We start from the raw sequence: 16,192 nt of genomic DNA on the forward strand, positions 1-16,192 counted from the left end.
TGCTGGCCGGGGACCCGTACAGACGCTTATGGCTGGTGTGATTGTCCCCGCGGGCACCAAAGGCTCCACGTCCCCCAAGGTTTTCCCAGCTCTTGTGTTACTTGTTCTTTTGCTGAAGGTTATTGAAGATGGTAATTAAAACGGCAATGACATCTCAGAGTGTGTGCTCCTTTCCTGGGGAGGTTGAAACAAATTCACACCCACTGTGTGGCTTGAAACAACCAAGATTTATTGTCTCAGAGTTCTGGAGGCCAGGAGACTGAAATCAGGTGTCTGCAGTCCCTGTGAAGGCTCTGAAGGAGGGACCTTCCCCCTCTTCCAGCTTCTGGTGTTGCTGGCAGTTGTGGGCAGTCATTGGCTTGTGGCTGCATCACTCCCATCTCTGCTCTGTCTTCAGAGCAGTGGCTTCCCCCCTGGGTATCTGTGCCCAGATGGCTCTCTCCTGATAAAGACACCAGTCATTGGATTAGGGCCACCCTAATCATCCAGTGTGACACCTTCACTTGAGGACCTCTGTGAAGACCCTATTTCCAAATAAGGTCACCTGCACAGGTGGGAGGGGTTAGGACTTCTCCATATCTTTGGGGAGACTCAGTGTAACCCACACCAGAGGAGGAAGCACATGAAATAACCGCTAGTCATTAACCCTTCCGTTCACCTTTGTTTCTGCCCCCATTAGCCTGCTGGTTACTGAGAGACCAGAAATGGAGGCCCACATTGATGTGCTGCACAGGTGGTAGCCCAAGCAGCTCGGCTGTGTCTGGGGCAAGAGGCGCCAGGGAAGGAGAGGCAGTGGGGTGGGTGCTGGGGTCAGGGACTAAACGAGGGTAAATTTCATGGCCCAGGAAGCGGGCAATGGTTCTAAACACCCCCTGCGAACTCCATCCTGGCCGGCCTTTGGCCCTAGTGGTGTCTCTGGATTCAAGATCTCCAGGGTCGCTCAGAGCCCACCACCCTTTTAGGTTCTGAGGGGCAGCGACTGGACACACCTCAGAATTGAGAAAATAATTCCCAGGGCTTGAAGCCTGAGAGCTGCTACTTCATAGATTTATGGGAGCTCAGAGTTGAGCAATTGTAAAGGTCACTGAAATCTTCTCTCCCATCCAAACTGAATCCCTGGTTTTCATAAAACGTTGAAGAGGTTGCCCTGCAGGGAGGAGAGCATCGCCCAGCTTAGCATCATCTGCCCTAGAGAAAAGCTCAGACTCTGCAAACTCGGAGCTTTTCTTCATTATGGAAGAAACCTCAGTTCATTGGGAAGAAATATTTTGTACAAAAGACGCATAAGGAGAGAAAGTATACCTGTCCTCGACCCTCGCCTCCACTCCAGGAAGGTACCTGCCCTTAAATGTCTGATGTGTGTCCTCCTTTTATCCACGTGCGAATGCACATCACCTTAGAGTAAGAACGTGGTCCTGTGGGCGTCACGGGTCCCCCAGGCCCTCTGTGCTGCACGGGCTCCTGTCACACAGCCACACATGCCCCTCCTCTTACAGGGGCTTACAGCCTGATGACAGGGCCAGGCATCCTCAGGGTCTCTGCTCAGGACCCCCCTGTCCCGCTGGCCACTCCAGCGCCCCTCTGTCCTTCTTCATCTGCGTCTGCGACATCACTGCTGTCTCTGTCGGCTTTGTGCCAACAGGCAGTCTGCTCCCCGCCCCCTGAGACTCCACGGCCATCTGGACCTGGCTCTTTGCTCAGGGGCCTCCGAGTAGGACACTGTCCGTCTCCTTTACACATCCAGCTACCTGGACATTTGACCTCTTGTCACTTGGAGATTAACATTGACACCCGTGGGGCTCATGGGATAAAATTTAAACATATTGTTGGATTGGTTATATGCTTCCCCCACCCTTTTTTTTTTTCATTTTTAGATTATTCTGATGTTTGTGTTTCTGGCAGTTTTGTTCCAGGTAAATGTAACGAATGATCAAATTAGCTCAACGTAGATAAGGGTGTTTTGTGATTGAAATGATGCCCTTTTAGCCCAAATCTAGACCCCTGTGCCTGCAGGAAGTGCAGGACGGGGTGATGGGTCCCCCTTTGAAAGCAGAGGGTGCAGCAGGTCGGGGAGAGGTCAGACAGCTGGAGCAGGGCAGGGGCATGTGTGCATGGACACAGAGAAGTTTCTAAAAGCCGGGACCAGGGTCACAGCTGAGCCCCTCTGACCGGCTGGTTGCACACACTGTTGTCAAGGCTCTAAAATCCTTCCCTTTGCCTGGAGCTGCCCCAGGGCTGCTTATAGCCCAGGAGTGGGTATTTTTAGAGCTTCTGCGTTCAACTTACTCGGTTACCTTGGGTATAAAGAAGAAGGGTCAGCGTCCCTGGTTTCCTCGGGCTGGTTTTCGGGGCTGCTATAATAAATACCACACACTAGGTGGCTTAATAAAGAAGAACTTTATTCTCTCAATGCTCTAGAAGCCAAAAGTCCAAAGTCAAGGTGTCAGCAGGGCTGTGCTCCCCCTGACTCTGGGTGGAATCTTTCCTCGCCCCTCCCAGCTTCCAGTGGTGCCCACATCCCCATGCCCCTAACATCTGCTCCAGTCTCTGCCCCATCACACACGTTGTCCTGTGCATGTCTGTATCTCTTCTCCTCTTGTTATAACCACACCAGTTACATCGGATGAGGGGGCCACCCACTGTGGTGTCAATCATCATAACTTATAATTACAACCGCCATGACCTTATTTCCAAATCTGTTCACGATTCTGAGCTTCCAGGGGTGAGGATTTCAATGTATCTTTCTGGGGAACATGATTCAGCCCATAACATCCCTCTCTTCTCTCAGTGACAAGATGGCAGCACTGCCGACCACGACCTGCTTATACCTCGACAATACCTCCCAGAACCCCTTGAGGTGGTGGATGTTATCAACGGGCTCTTCCATGGAGCAAATTTAAGTCACATAATTACGTATAACACTGTGATCGTTCCCATCATTTTTGGAACGAATAAGTCCATTTTTTCAGCCTGTAGCTCAGGGCAAAAATGTAGTTATGACCGTCAATTCGCCCTCTGACTGATTTCTGTGCTTGTAGCGTGAGGAGACAATTTCCAGTTTGGAAGTGAGAACCTGAATGGAGAGAGGCTCCCCCCATTGCTGGCTGAAGAGCCGCCCTGCTAGGACATGGGAGCCTCCCCCACCTCCCCCCAGGGACCTCCCCAGATACGCAGGCTCCAGGCCACTGGCATAGAAGTGATGAGGCTGGTGCCGAGGGGCAGGGCACCTCCTATGGGTCACCATGAGAGCAGCATCCCTCGTGTGGACTGAATGTGTCCCCCCAAATTCCTACGTCGAAGCCCTAATCGCAAATGTGACTGTATCTGAAAACGGAGACTTCAGGGAGGTAACTAGGCTAAATGAGGTCATAAAGGTGGGATCCTAATCCTACAGGACTAGTGCTACCTTAAGAAGAGGAGATTAGGACACAGGTATGCACAGAGGGAAGGCCATGGGAGGACACAGCAAGAAGGCGGCCATCTGCACCGCAAGGAGAGAGGCCTGAGGAGGAACCAGCTCTGCCAACACCTTGATCTCGGGCTTCCAGCCTCCAGAACTGCAAGAAATGAAAGTTTGTTGTTGAAGCCGTCTGGGCCATGGTCCACTGTTATGGCGGCCCAAGCTGCTAATGGCTGACCCCATCCAGATGTGAGGTCTGGAGCAGGGCAGAGAGGGCTTCAGGTGTATGGCTTCAGGTGTACGGCAGTGGGAGGACAGGGCTGTGGCTGAGGGTACTAAGAGTCCAGGTGTCTTAGGTGTCAGTCAGCTCAGGCTGCCATAACGGAACGCCTCAGACGGGGCAGCTGAAACAAAGGAGTTTTACTGCTCGCAGCTCTGGAAGCTAGAAGTTTGACACCAAGGTACCAGTCCAGTCAGGACCCGGTGAGGGCCCTGTTCCTGACTTGCAGACGGCCGGCTTCTGTCCTCACCTGGCTGAGAGAGGAAGCTCTGTGCTCTCTTCCTCTGCTGGTAAGGTTTCTAATCCCATCGTGGAGGCCACATCCTCAGGACCTCATCGAAACCTGGTTGCCTTCCAAAGGTCCCACCTCCTAATACCCATCCCACTGGGGCCGGGGATTCAGCCTTTAAATGTTGATGGCGCACAAACATTGAGTCCACAGCACCAAGCCAGGCGTGAATGGGAAGGAGGCTGCAGAGGGTGAAGCCATGTAGATGGCTGAGGGGTACAGGGAGGGAACTGCTTGCATTTGGCGCAGGGGGTGCCACACGTTCTGGGCGGGGCATCGCTGACACGGCAGCAGGAGCTGGGAGGTGACTTCGGCCTCAGGCAGGGCTTCCATCCAGGGAGAGGGTGAGGGAAGAGCCAGGCCCCCTGCTGAAGTGGGACCTAGGTTAGACCCAGGGGGCGGGGGCCCAAGGCCCTCCTCCTTGTCACCAAGGATGCTGACACCCGTTTGGGGCCTTCCTCTCCCCCAGGACCCCTGCCCTCCCGGCCCCTCAGAGGTGAGCTCCCTCCACCTGTGCCTCTCCCGGCTGTGTTCCTCCGATGGCACTGGAATGTTCTTGTGGCTCTGCACAACCTCTTGCCCATCTGCCCCGGCCCCACCAGGCCGCTGAACTCCTGGGAGATGACACCCCGTTGTTCCCATTCCCTGGCCTGCCTCTTCGACAACTCCCCTCCTGCACCCAGCAGGTTCCCGTCACAGGGGCCACCCTTCCTCACCCTCCCCAGAAGAGCCAGGCGCCCCCTCCTCACCCATGTCCAGTTGGTCCCTCCTCCAGCCACCCAGACCCTCAGGCAGTAACAGAACTCGGGGTCTCCTCCATCTCCCCCAAACCATCCCCACAAGGGTAAATGCCGCGACGGCTGTGCTCGTTCACAACCATCGCTCTGCTTCTCCCCCTCCCCTCCCCCAAGATCCTGGACTCCTGGGGGCAGAGGTCAGGCCTGGATCACTTTGAACCCCGGCAGTCGGGGCATCTAGCAAGCCATCTGGTACATAAGAGAGGCTTGCCAGTTAGTTTTTAGGAAATAATGAATAAATCCCTACGAGAAGCTACAGTTCATTACTTCTAGACAAGTCTGAAAACTGTACATGAGCATTACGTTTAATACTAACATTTTAATGGTTACGTAAATAAAATATTTAATGCTTTGTGTCTGGGACACTTTCAAATTGTCCAAGAAAACTCATTTCTAAGTGAACCTTTTCACATTTCATGGCGTCCCTACTCAACTCTGTGTTCTGTGCCATGAGGAATATACGAAAGGATGATCAAGACTGACTCTCCTTCCTGTTCTAGAACTTTCCAGCCACTCCTTTAGCCCCTCCCAGCTCAGTCTGGAGGCCGAGGACCGTGGTGCCCACCTCTCCTGGGAGCAGACCTGAGGCTGGGGGCGGAAGGGGACACTGCTCAGGGAAGCCTGCCTGGACCACACGCACCTCACCAGAGCTCTGCAGGCAGCTGACCACGGGCACAAGGCCATGCGGCTGAGACCTGTCCCAGCTGTGAGTCGGCCTTCCACCCACAGGTGGCCCTCTGCCCACGGGTGGCCCTCGGACAACAAGAATGGGGCCTCTTGTCTCAACCCTGCAAACAGCCTCACTGAGGTAGCTCTGCGTCTTGCTTGGGACATTGTGGAAGGCCCTAGGAATGGGTCAACCCCAGAAAGAGGAAATGGGGTCCTGTGGGAAAAGCTCCTTCCCCACTTCCCTGCAGGCCAAAGCAAAGCAGCCTCCCACTGGGGCCTTCTGAGCAGCGGGAGGCCTGTCCCTGCAGGGTCACAGAGTGACCTCAGCTGAGCACAGCACAGGGCAGCAGGGCAGCTGGGGAGTGGATGGACCCCCAGTCCTCAGGACCCACTCCCTCCTTCTCTGCTGTCTGTCTCCCAACCCCACAGAATGACCATATCCTACTCGTGCCCCTTCCTTGAGGAGCCAGCCTCCAGACCCTGGGGGCTCCTGGAAATGCCGGTTCTGGCTGAACCCAAAATAAGCCTCCGTGTCCAAAAGCTTCCCATTAACATCGGGGGTCAGACCTCTCTCCTGTTGAGCCAGTGTCCAGCAGAGATGGATGCAGGGCACCACCTATCTGGAGAAGAGGCAGCCCACCAGCCCACCAGGACGCCTTTCCTGCCTGGGAGGGTTTGGGGTGAATCAGTACCGAGGGCAGCTCCCTGATCCAAAGCTCTCTGCCACCTCCTTCGTTCTGTTTGATGCAGGTCCTGCATCTTGGCAACCCAGGAGTCTAGATGCCAGGGCTCTGGCCAAGAAGAGCTCTTTTTCTAAAAGAGCTTGTGACATTCTTGGCAGAGATGAAAGAGAATGTCCTTCCTGCAGCCCAGCCTGGCTGGTAACGCTCTGAAGGGTGATGGATGCTGAAACTCGCTTGCAAGATCTCCCTCCAGCAAAGCCTTCGGATGCACAGTTTCCCTGGGACTCATGCCTTGGCTCACAGCCCAAGAGGGCAACAAGACGAGGAGGTGAAACCCGCAGGGACCCCGTCCCCTCCCTCCACGAATGGTGGATGAGGATATTGGCAGAGGGGCCGCTGCCTCGGCCCTGGGCTGAAACCCCTGCCAACTGAGAGCTCGGGCCCAACATCTGGTGGCACTTGGTGAAGGAACCCAGGGGGCCTTGCTTCTTCTCCCCGGGGCTGTGCATGGGGTGATCACATCCCTCCCACCTTAGCTGAAAGGGGATCTGGAAACTGACTTTTTTCAATGGATGTAATGTTGTCTTGGATGACATTGGGTTTCCCCTGGTAAGGAAGGCAGAGGTGAACACGGGACAGGCAAACAGCAGCTCTGCCCCAAACACAGAGAAGGCCCTTCAGAAGGAAATGGGGGCCCAGTGACCGTGCTGCAGGGATGGGGCAGTGGATCCCGGGAAGGGTGGGCCGTGGGTCAGGCCATGTCCTCAGGTTGCAAACAGAGAACAGGAGAGAAAGAGCAATACCTAGAGGCCCAGGAAGGGCTGTTTGCCTTCTTGGGACAGTAAGAGTGAGGGTCTCACTGAGCTAGGGGAGGAGCTTGCTGGGGAAGGGCCCATAAGCCAGACATGCTCTTGCACAAGCATGAATTCCCCACCCAGGCATCCCGCTCGGAGAGCTCTCACTGGGGACCTTATCTAGGGCTCTGGTCGCCACTGCGACTCAACACTGTTCCATTCCTGGCCCTTCCCCCCTCCCTCCCACGGCCCCCCAGCCCTCTAGGTTTGGAGTTCCCGGCAGTGGGATGATGTCCCCAGGCCGTGCTTGTCCTCCTGAGCTCCACCTGGCGCCGTCTGTCCAGGGAGCACATGAAACATGGGAGCCGATGCCTTCCCCTGCCTGTCACACTCCTCGTGAGTCAATAACGAGACCTCGGTTGTCACTTTTAGGTTGGCACGTTGATCTAACTGACCACCTGGACACCTGATTGTTCAACAATCTCTAGTTTCTAGCGTCGATCTGGGGTCCAGCCTCCTAACAGGGATGAAGATGCCAGGAGACCAGTTGAGGAGGAGCCAGCCTCAGAAGGCAGCACCAGGACATCAGCTGACGACCCTGCAGGCTGAGCACCGGTCAAGGTCCCCCTGGAAAGGTTGGCCCCTGCCACCAACCCCGGAGTGCCCTGTGCACTTCTCCCAGCAAGGATACAGGGATGCAGAAGTGGCCTCTCACTCACTGGCCACTGAGGGCCACAGGCCCACCTCCCCGCTCCATAACCGCTGCTTTCTGCCCCCGACACAGGGCCTGGTGGACATGTTCACCAAATACTCCCTGAGGTGGGGCGGGAGGGAGGGAGGGAGTGGATGAATAATGAAAAAATGGCGCCCTAAACTCGCTGAAGAGCTGAAGCCAGAACCGCTTGCTGCGTGGCTCCTGTTTCCCCTCCCCAAGCACCAGGCCAGCATTCAAGTTACTCAGCAGGCAGAAGCAGGGTCTCCCTTTTACTGCTGACTTTGGAGCCCTTGGGCATCCCAGCCTCAGTGGACATGCCTCCAAGGACCACACCTGTCTCCTCACCCCTGAGTTCACGTCCTGTCCACAGAGCTGGCATGACCCTAGTGCCTGTCTCCAAGGCCAGGCCTCAAGGGAGAGGAAGCTTCCATATCCTGTACCCTGGGGCTTGATGTTGCCCAGCCATCATGCTGGGAGGAAGCCCAGGCCACATTGGCATGTCCTGGCCGACAGCCTCACTGAGGTCCCAGCTGACAACCAGCAATGGCCACCGGACATGTATGAGGGTGGTTCTGAGCTGACGGCTGGATGCAATCCTGCAAGAGACCCTGGTCAGCTCCTTAAAGGAGGAGCGGAGGGGGCAATAATATGAATTTAAAAGTAATAAAGTTATTGTCTTTGCTTTAAGCCACTACATTTTAGGCTGATTGGATATTCAGCAGTAAAAACTGGAAGAAATGGTCAACTAATAAGAGTTGCTAAAATTGAAATAATAGCTCCTTCCCTGCCCTTCTTAGAATCAGCCTTCTGAGCTGTTAAATTCCATACAAATGAGTCATAGCTCTTCTTAGGAAAACTGCAGAATGCTCTTTTTATCACTTTGAATCTCTTGAGAAATATCACCTGCATTGTAGGCCAGATCTTTAAATTTTAAAATGTCGATTTGCAATGCGGGCCCTAAAGGCTACTCATAAAAAAGGCGTCAGAGAAGCAACTTCCTTTGTTCATGAAGACAGTATTTTCTGCCTGGCTCTCTCTCTGAGCAGCATAAAACTGTTTGCTCAAGGAGCCAATATTTGAGCAGGAACAGGTTGCTTTAATAATTGATTATTAGATAACTTTAATATAGAATATAAGGTAGAATGAAACACAAGGTAAATGCATGAATAAAAGTGAATGGGGGCTTCCCTGGTGGCGCAGTGGTTGAGAGTCCGCCTGCCGATGCAGGGGACAGGGATTCCTGCCCCGGTCCGGGAGGATCCCACATGCCGCGGAGCAGCTGGGCCGGTGAGCCGTGGCCACTGAGCCTGCGCGTCTGGAGCCTGTGCTCCACAACGGGAGAGGCCAGAACAGTGAGAGGCTCGCGTACCGCAGCAACAACAACAAAAAAAGTGAATGGTGTTCCCAGAGCTCCCAGCACAGCGGCAGTGGCAGTGGCAGTGGAGATGACGGGCCCAGGCAGACAATGAACTTGCGAGCACACGGAGCCAAGGTGTTACCGTCTTCCTCTGAGTGTCTGCAGTTCTACTCTATTGAACTCGACCTTGAACCCATCCTACTTTATACCATGTTCTTTCTAGTTTTCCTGGGTGTGGTCCACTCATCCAGGCCCAGCAATCCTCTCAAGGGTGAGGAGGCTGTCTGGGGGCCCACTCAGTCATGAGAGACTGCCATTTGTTGAATTAATGCATCAAAAGCCATCTTGTCTGGAGATTGGTTCAAGATGGCGGAGTAGAATGACATGCGCTCACTCCCTCTTGTGAGAACACCACAATCACAACTAACAATCATCGACAGGAAGACACTGGAACTCACCAAAAAAGATACCCCACAACCAAAGACAAAGGAGAAGCCACAATGAGATGGTAGGAGGGGCGCAATCACAATAAAATAATATCCCATAACCACTGGTTGGGTGACTCACAAAATGGAGAACAATTATAGCACAGAATTCCACTCACTGGAGTGAAGATTTTGACCCCCGTGTCAGGCTTCCCAACCTGGGGGTCCAGCAATGGGAGGAAGAATTCCCAGATACTCAGACTTTGAAGACTAGCAGAATTTAATTGCAGGATTTCGACAGGACTGGGGCAAACAGAGACTCCACTCTTGGAGGGCACACACAAAGTAGTGTGTGCATTAGGACCCAAGGGTAAGGAGCAGTGACCCCATAGGAGACTGAACCAGACCTACCTGCCAGTGTTGGAGGGTCTCCTGCAGAGGCAGAGGTGGCTGGGACAAGGACACTGGCAGAAGAAGTTCTGAGAAGTACTCCTTGGCATGAATGCTCCCAGAATCCACCATTAGCCCCACCAAAGAGCCGGAGCAGCCTCGAGTGTTGGGTCACCTCAGGCCAAACAACCAACAGGGAGGGAACCCAGCCCCACCCATCAGCAGACAAGCGGATTAAAGTTTTACTGAGCTCTGCCCACCAGAGCAACACCCAGTTCTACCCACCACCAGTCCCTCCCATCAGGAAGCTTGCACAAGCCTCTTAGATAGCTTCATCCACCAGAGGGCAGACAGCAGAAGCAAGAAGAACTACAATCCTGCAGCCTCTGGAACGAAAACCACATTTACAGACAGACAAAATGAAAAGGCAGAGGACTATGTACCAGATGAAGGAACAAGATAAAACCCCAGAAAAACAACTAAATGAAGGGGAGATAGGCAACCTTCCAGAAAAAGAATTCAGAATAATGATAGTGAAGATGATCCTGGACCTCGGAAAAAGAATGGATGCAAAGTTCGAGAAGATGCAAGAAATGTTTAACAAAGACCTAGAAGAATTAAAGAACAAACACCTGGAAGAATTAAAGATCAAACAGAGATGAACAGTACAATAACTGAAATGAAAAATACACTAGAAGGAAAGAATAACAGAATAACTGAAGCAGAAGAATGGATAAATGACCTGGAAGACAGAAGGAATCAATAACAGAATAACTGAAGCAGAAGAACGGATAAATGATCTGGAAGACAGAATGGAGGAATTCACTGCTGTAGAACAGAATAAAGAAAAAAGAATGAAAAGAAATGAAGACAGCCTAAGAGACCTCTGGGACAACATTAAACACACCAACATTCACATAATAAGGGTCCCAGAAGGAGAAGAGAGAGAGAATGGACCCAAGAAAATATTTGAAGAGGTTATAGTCCAAAACTTCCCTAACATGGGAAAGGAAATAGCCACCCAAGTCCAGGAAGCGCAGAGAGTCCCACACAGGATAAACCCAAGGAGAAACATGGCGAGACACATAGTAATCACACTGACAAAACTGAAAGACAAAAAAAATTATTAAAAGCAACAAAGGAAAAACAACAAATAACATACAAGGGAACTCCCATAAGGTTAACAGCTGATTTCTCAGCAGAAACTCTACAAGCAAGAAGGGAGTGGCAGGATATATTTAAAGTGATGAAGGGAAGAACTACAGCCAAGATTACTCTACCCGGCAAGAATCTCATTCAGATTCGATGGAGAAATCAAAAGCTTTACAGACAAGCAAAAGCTAAGAGAATTCAGCACCACAAAACCAGCTCTACAACAAATGCTAAAGGAACTTCTCTAAGTGGGAAACACAAGAGAAGAAAAGGATCTACAAAAACAAACCCAAAACAATTAAGAAAATGGCAATAGGAACATACATGTTGATAATTACCTTAAATGTGGATAGATTAAATACTCCTACCAAAAGACACAGGCTTGCTGAATGGATACAAAAGCAAGACCCATATATATGCTGTCTACAAGAGACCCACTTCAGACCTAAGGACACATACAGACTGGAAGTGAGGGGATGGAAAAAGATATCCTATGCAAATGGAAATCAAAAGAAAGCTGAGGTAGCAATACTCATATCAGATAAAATAGACTTTAAAATAAAGAATGTTACAAGAGACAAGGAAGAACACTACATAATGATCAAGGGATCCATCCAAGAAGAAGATATAACAATTATAAATATATATGCACCCAACATAAGAGCACCTCAATACATAAGGCAAATGCTAATATCTGTAAGAGAGGAAATCGACAGTAACACAATAATAGAGGGGGACTTTAACACCTACTTACACAAATGGACAGATCATCCAGACAGAAAATTAATAAGGAAACACAAGCTTTAAATGACACAATAGACCAGATAGATTTAATTGATATTTATAGGACATTCCATCTGAAAATAGCAGATAACACTTTCTTCTCAAGTGCACACGGAACATTCTCCAGGATAGATCACATCTTGGGTCACAAATCAAGCCTCAGTAAATTTAAGAAAATTGAAATCGTATCAAGCATTTTTTCCAACCACAATGCTATGAGATTAGAAATAAATTACCGGAAAAAATCTGTAAAAAATACAAACACATGGAGGCTAAACAATACATTACTAAATAACCAAGAGATCACTGAAGAAATCAAAGAGGGAATCAAAAATTACCTAGAAACAAATGACAATGGAGACATGATGACCCAAAACCTATGGGATGCAGCAAAAGCAGTTCTAAGAGGGAAGTTTATAACAATACAATCCTACCTCAAGAAATAAGAAAAATCTCAAATGAACAATCTAAACTTTCACCTAAAGGTACTAGAGAAAGAAGAACAACAAAAACCAAAGTTAGCAGAAGGAAAGAAATCATAAAGATCAGAGCAGAAATAAATGAAACAGAAATAAAGAAAACGATAGCAAAGATCAGCAAAACTAAAAGCTGGTTCATTGAGAAGACAAACAAAATTGATAAATCTTTAGGCAGACTCATCAAAAAAGAGAGGGAGAGAACTCAACTCAATAAAATTAGAAATGAAAAAGGAGAAGTTACAACGGGCACTGCAGAAATACAAAGCATTATAAGAGAATACTACAAGAAATTCTATGCCAATAAAGTGGACAAACTAGAAGAAATAGACAAATTCTTAGAAAAGTATAACCTTCCAAGACTGAACCAGGAAGAAATAGAAAATATGAACAGACCAATCACAAGTAATGAAATTGAAACTATGATTAAAAATCTTCCAACAAACAAAGGTCGAGGACCAGATGGCTTCACAGCTGAATTTTATCAAACACTTCCAGAAGAGCTAACACCTATCCCTCTCAAACTCTTCTAAAAAATTTCAGAGGAAGGAACAATCCCAAACTCATTCTACAAGGCCACAATCACCCTGATACCAAAGATAAAGATACTACAAAAAAAGAAAATTACAGACCAATATCACTGATGAATATAGATGCAAAAATCCTCAACAAAATACTAGCAAACAGAATCCAACAACACATTAAAAGGATCATACACCATGATCAACTGGGATTTATCCCAGGGATGCAAAGATTCTTTAATATATGCAAATCAAACAATGTGATACACCATATTAACAAACTGAAGAATAAATACCATATGATCATCTCAATAGATGCAGAAAAATCTTTTGACAAAATTCAATGCCAATTTATGATAAAAACTCTCCAGAAAGTGGGCACAGAGGGAACCTATCTCAACATAATAAAGGCCATATATGACAAACCCACAGCAAACATCATTCTCAATGGTGAAAAACTGAAATCATTTCCTCTAAGATCAGGAACAAGACAGGGATGTCCACTCTCGCCACTATTACTCAACATAGTTGTGGAAGTCCTAGCCACAGCAATCAGAGAAGGAAAAGAAACAAAAGGAATATAAATTGGAAAAGAAGAAGTAAAACTGTCACTGTTTACAGATGACATGATATTATACATAGAGAATCCTAAAGATGCCCCCAGAAAACTACTAGAGCTAATCAATGAATCTGATAAAGTTGCAGGATACAAAATTAATGCACAGATCTCTTGCATTCCTATACACTAACAGCAACGGGTCAGAAAGAGAAATTAAGGAAACAATTCCGTTCACCATTGCAACAAAAAGAATAAAATACCTAGGAATAAACCTACCTAAGGAGGTAAAAGACCTGTACTCAGAAAACTAAAAGACACTAATGAAAGAAATCAAAGATGACACAAACAGATGGAGATATACCATGTTCTTGGATTTGAAGAATCAATATTGTGAAAATGACTATACTACCCAAAGCAATCTATAGATTCAATGTAATCCCTATCAACTTACCAGTGGCATTTTTTACAGAACTAGAACAAAAATCTTAAAATTTGTATGGAGACACAAAAGACCCCAAATAGCCAAAGCAATCTTGAGGGAGAAAAACAGACCTGGAGGAACCAGACTCCATACCTTCAGACTATACTAAAAAGCTACAGTAATCAAGACAATATGGTACTGGCACAAAAGCAGAAATACAGATCAATGGAACAGGATAGAAAGCCCAGAGATAAACCCACGCACCTATGGTCAACTAGTCTATGACAAAGGAGGCAAGGATATACAATGGAGAAACGACAATCTCTTCAATAAGTGGTGCTGGGAATACTGAACAGCTACATGTAAAAGAATGAAATTAGAACACTCCCTAACACCATACACAAAAATAAACTCCAAATGGATTCAAGACCTAAATGTGGGACTGGACACTATAGAACTCTTAGAGGAAAACATAGGAAGAACACTCTTTGACATAAATCACAGCAAGATCTTTTTTGACCCACCTCCTAGAGTAATGGAAATAAAAACAAAAATAAACAAATGGGACCTGATGAAACATAAAAGCTTTTGCACAGCAAAGGAACTATAAACAAGATGAAAAGACAATCCTTAGAATGGGAGAAAATATTTGCAAATGAATCAACAGACAAAGGATTAATCTCCAAAGTGTATAAACAGCTCATGCAGCTCAATATTATAAAAACAAACAACCCAATTAAAAAATGGGCAGAAGACTTAAATAGACATTTCTCCAAAGATACAGATGGCCAAGAGGCATATGAAAACCTACTCAACATCACTAATTATTAGAGAAATGCAAATCAAAACTACAATGAGACATCACCTCACACCAGTTAGAATGGACATCATCGGGAAAATCCACAAACAACAAATGCTGGAGAGGGTGTGGAGAAAAGGGAACCCACTTGCACTGTTGGTGGGAATGTAAATTGATACAGCCACTATGGAGAACAGTATGGAGGTTCCTTAAAAAACTAAAAATAGAATTACCATATGAACCAGCAATCCCACTACTGGGCATGTACCCAGAGAAAACCATAATTCAAAAAGAGTTATGTACCCCAGTGTTCATTGCAGCTCTATTTACAATAGCCAGGACATGGAAGCAACCTAAGCATCCATCAACAGATGAAGGGATGAGGAAGATGTGGCACATATATACAATGGAATATTACTCAGCCATAAAAAGGAATGAAATTGTGTCATTTGTAGAGACGTGGTTGGACCTATAGTCTGTCATACATAGTGAAGTAAGTCAGAAAGAGAAAAAACAAATATCATATATTAACGAATATATGTGGAATCTAGAAAAATGGTACAAATTAACCAGTTTGCAAGGCAGAAATAAAGACACAGATGTAGAGAATAAACATATGGACACCAAAGGGGGAAAGCAAGGGGGGGCGGGGTGATGGTGGTGGGGTGAATTGGGAGATTGGGATTGACATATATACAGTAATATGTATCAAGTAGATAACTAATAAGAACTGCTGTATAAAAAATAAATTTGAGAAAAAACATGTAAAGCACAGGGAACTCTACTCAATACTCTGTAATGACCTACATGGGAAAAGAATCTAAAAAAGAGTGGAGTTATGTATATGTGTAACTGATTTACTTTACTGTACAGCAGAAACTAACACAACCTTGTAAATCAACTATACTCCAATAAAACTTAGTTTAAAAAATAAAAGTGAATGAGATTAATAGCATCATTGTAGAAAAGGCCTCCTACTGCCCAGCAGGTCCATGTTTGCTTGACAAGAAAAATCAGTCACCTCATACTCCTTCAAGAGGGTCAGAGCATGTCAGCCAAGATCAGGGAAGATTCAAGGGCAGTTTACTGCCTGGGAAGGAAGTTCTTTGTATGTCATCAGGGACTTGTTCAAACAATGAGTCTTTACAGAGCACAGGCTTTGGCTTCATCTACAAGAAACCTTGGGAACACAATGCTACTTTTGGTGCTAGAAGGACCAAACCAAGACAGTTTCAAGGAAGTTGTTGACAGGGGCGTGATGGCTCCATGCAGACTCTACACCTGGGTTCTAGAGCAGCACGGAACGGAAGGTGCATTTGCTTGGGGTGGAGGTAATCAGGACTATTGGGAAAACTTTTGCAGCCCTACAGCCCCTTTCAACCTTCCACAATACACCCCTGAGCCAAGAGTGTCTGTCAGTCTTGGAAGATGGATTTGGAAATTGAAGCCAAACCACAAGATTTATAAACAGTGCATTTGTTCCTGGTCTTCTTGACATGTGGTAGCTCAACTAAAGTAAGGTTTCTGTTCTCGTTTCCTCTCTTTTTTAAAAAAAAATTGGACCTCAGATGTGCAGAATTGGGGTCTGTGCATAATCCTAGATTCAGGTTATAATACAACCATTGGTCCATGTATGGCTGTCTTTGTTAGGCACGCATGTCTATCTGTCTGTATATGATAAA

This window comes from Delphinapterus leucas, chromosome 3 (assembly GCF_059928025.1).
Source record: "Delphinapterus leucas isolate spDelLeu-1000000601 "Yukka" chromosome 3, BTC_Dleu_Yukka2, whole genome shotgun sequence".
NCBI classification, from domain to species: Eukaryota; Metazoa; Chordata; class Mammalia; order Artiodactyla; family Monodontidae; genus Delphinapterus; species Delphinapterus leucas.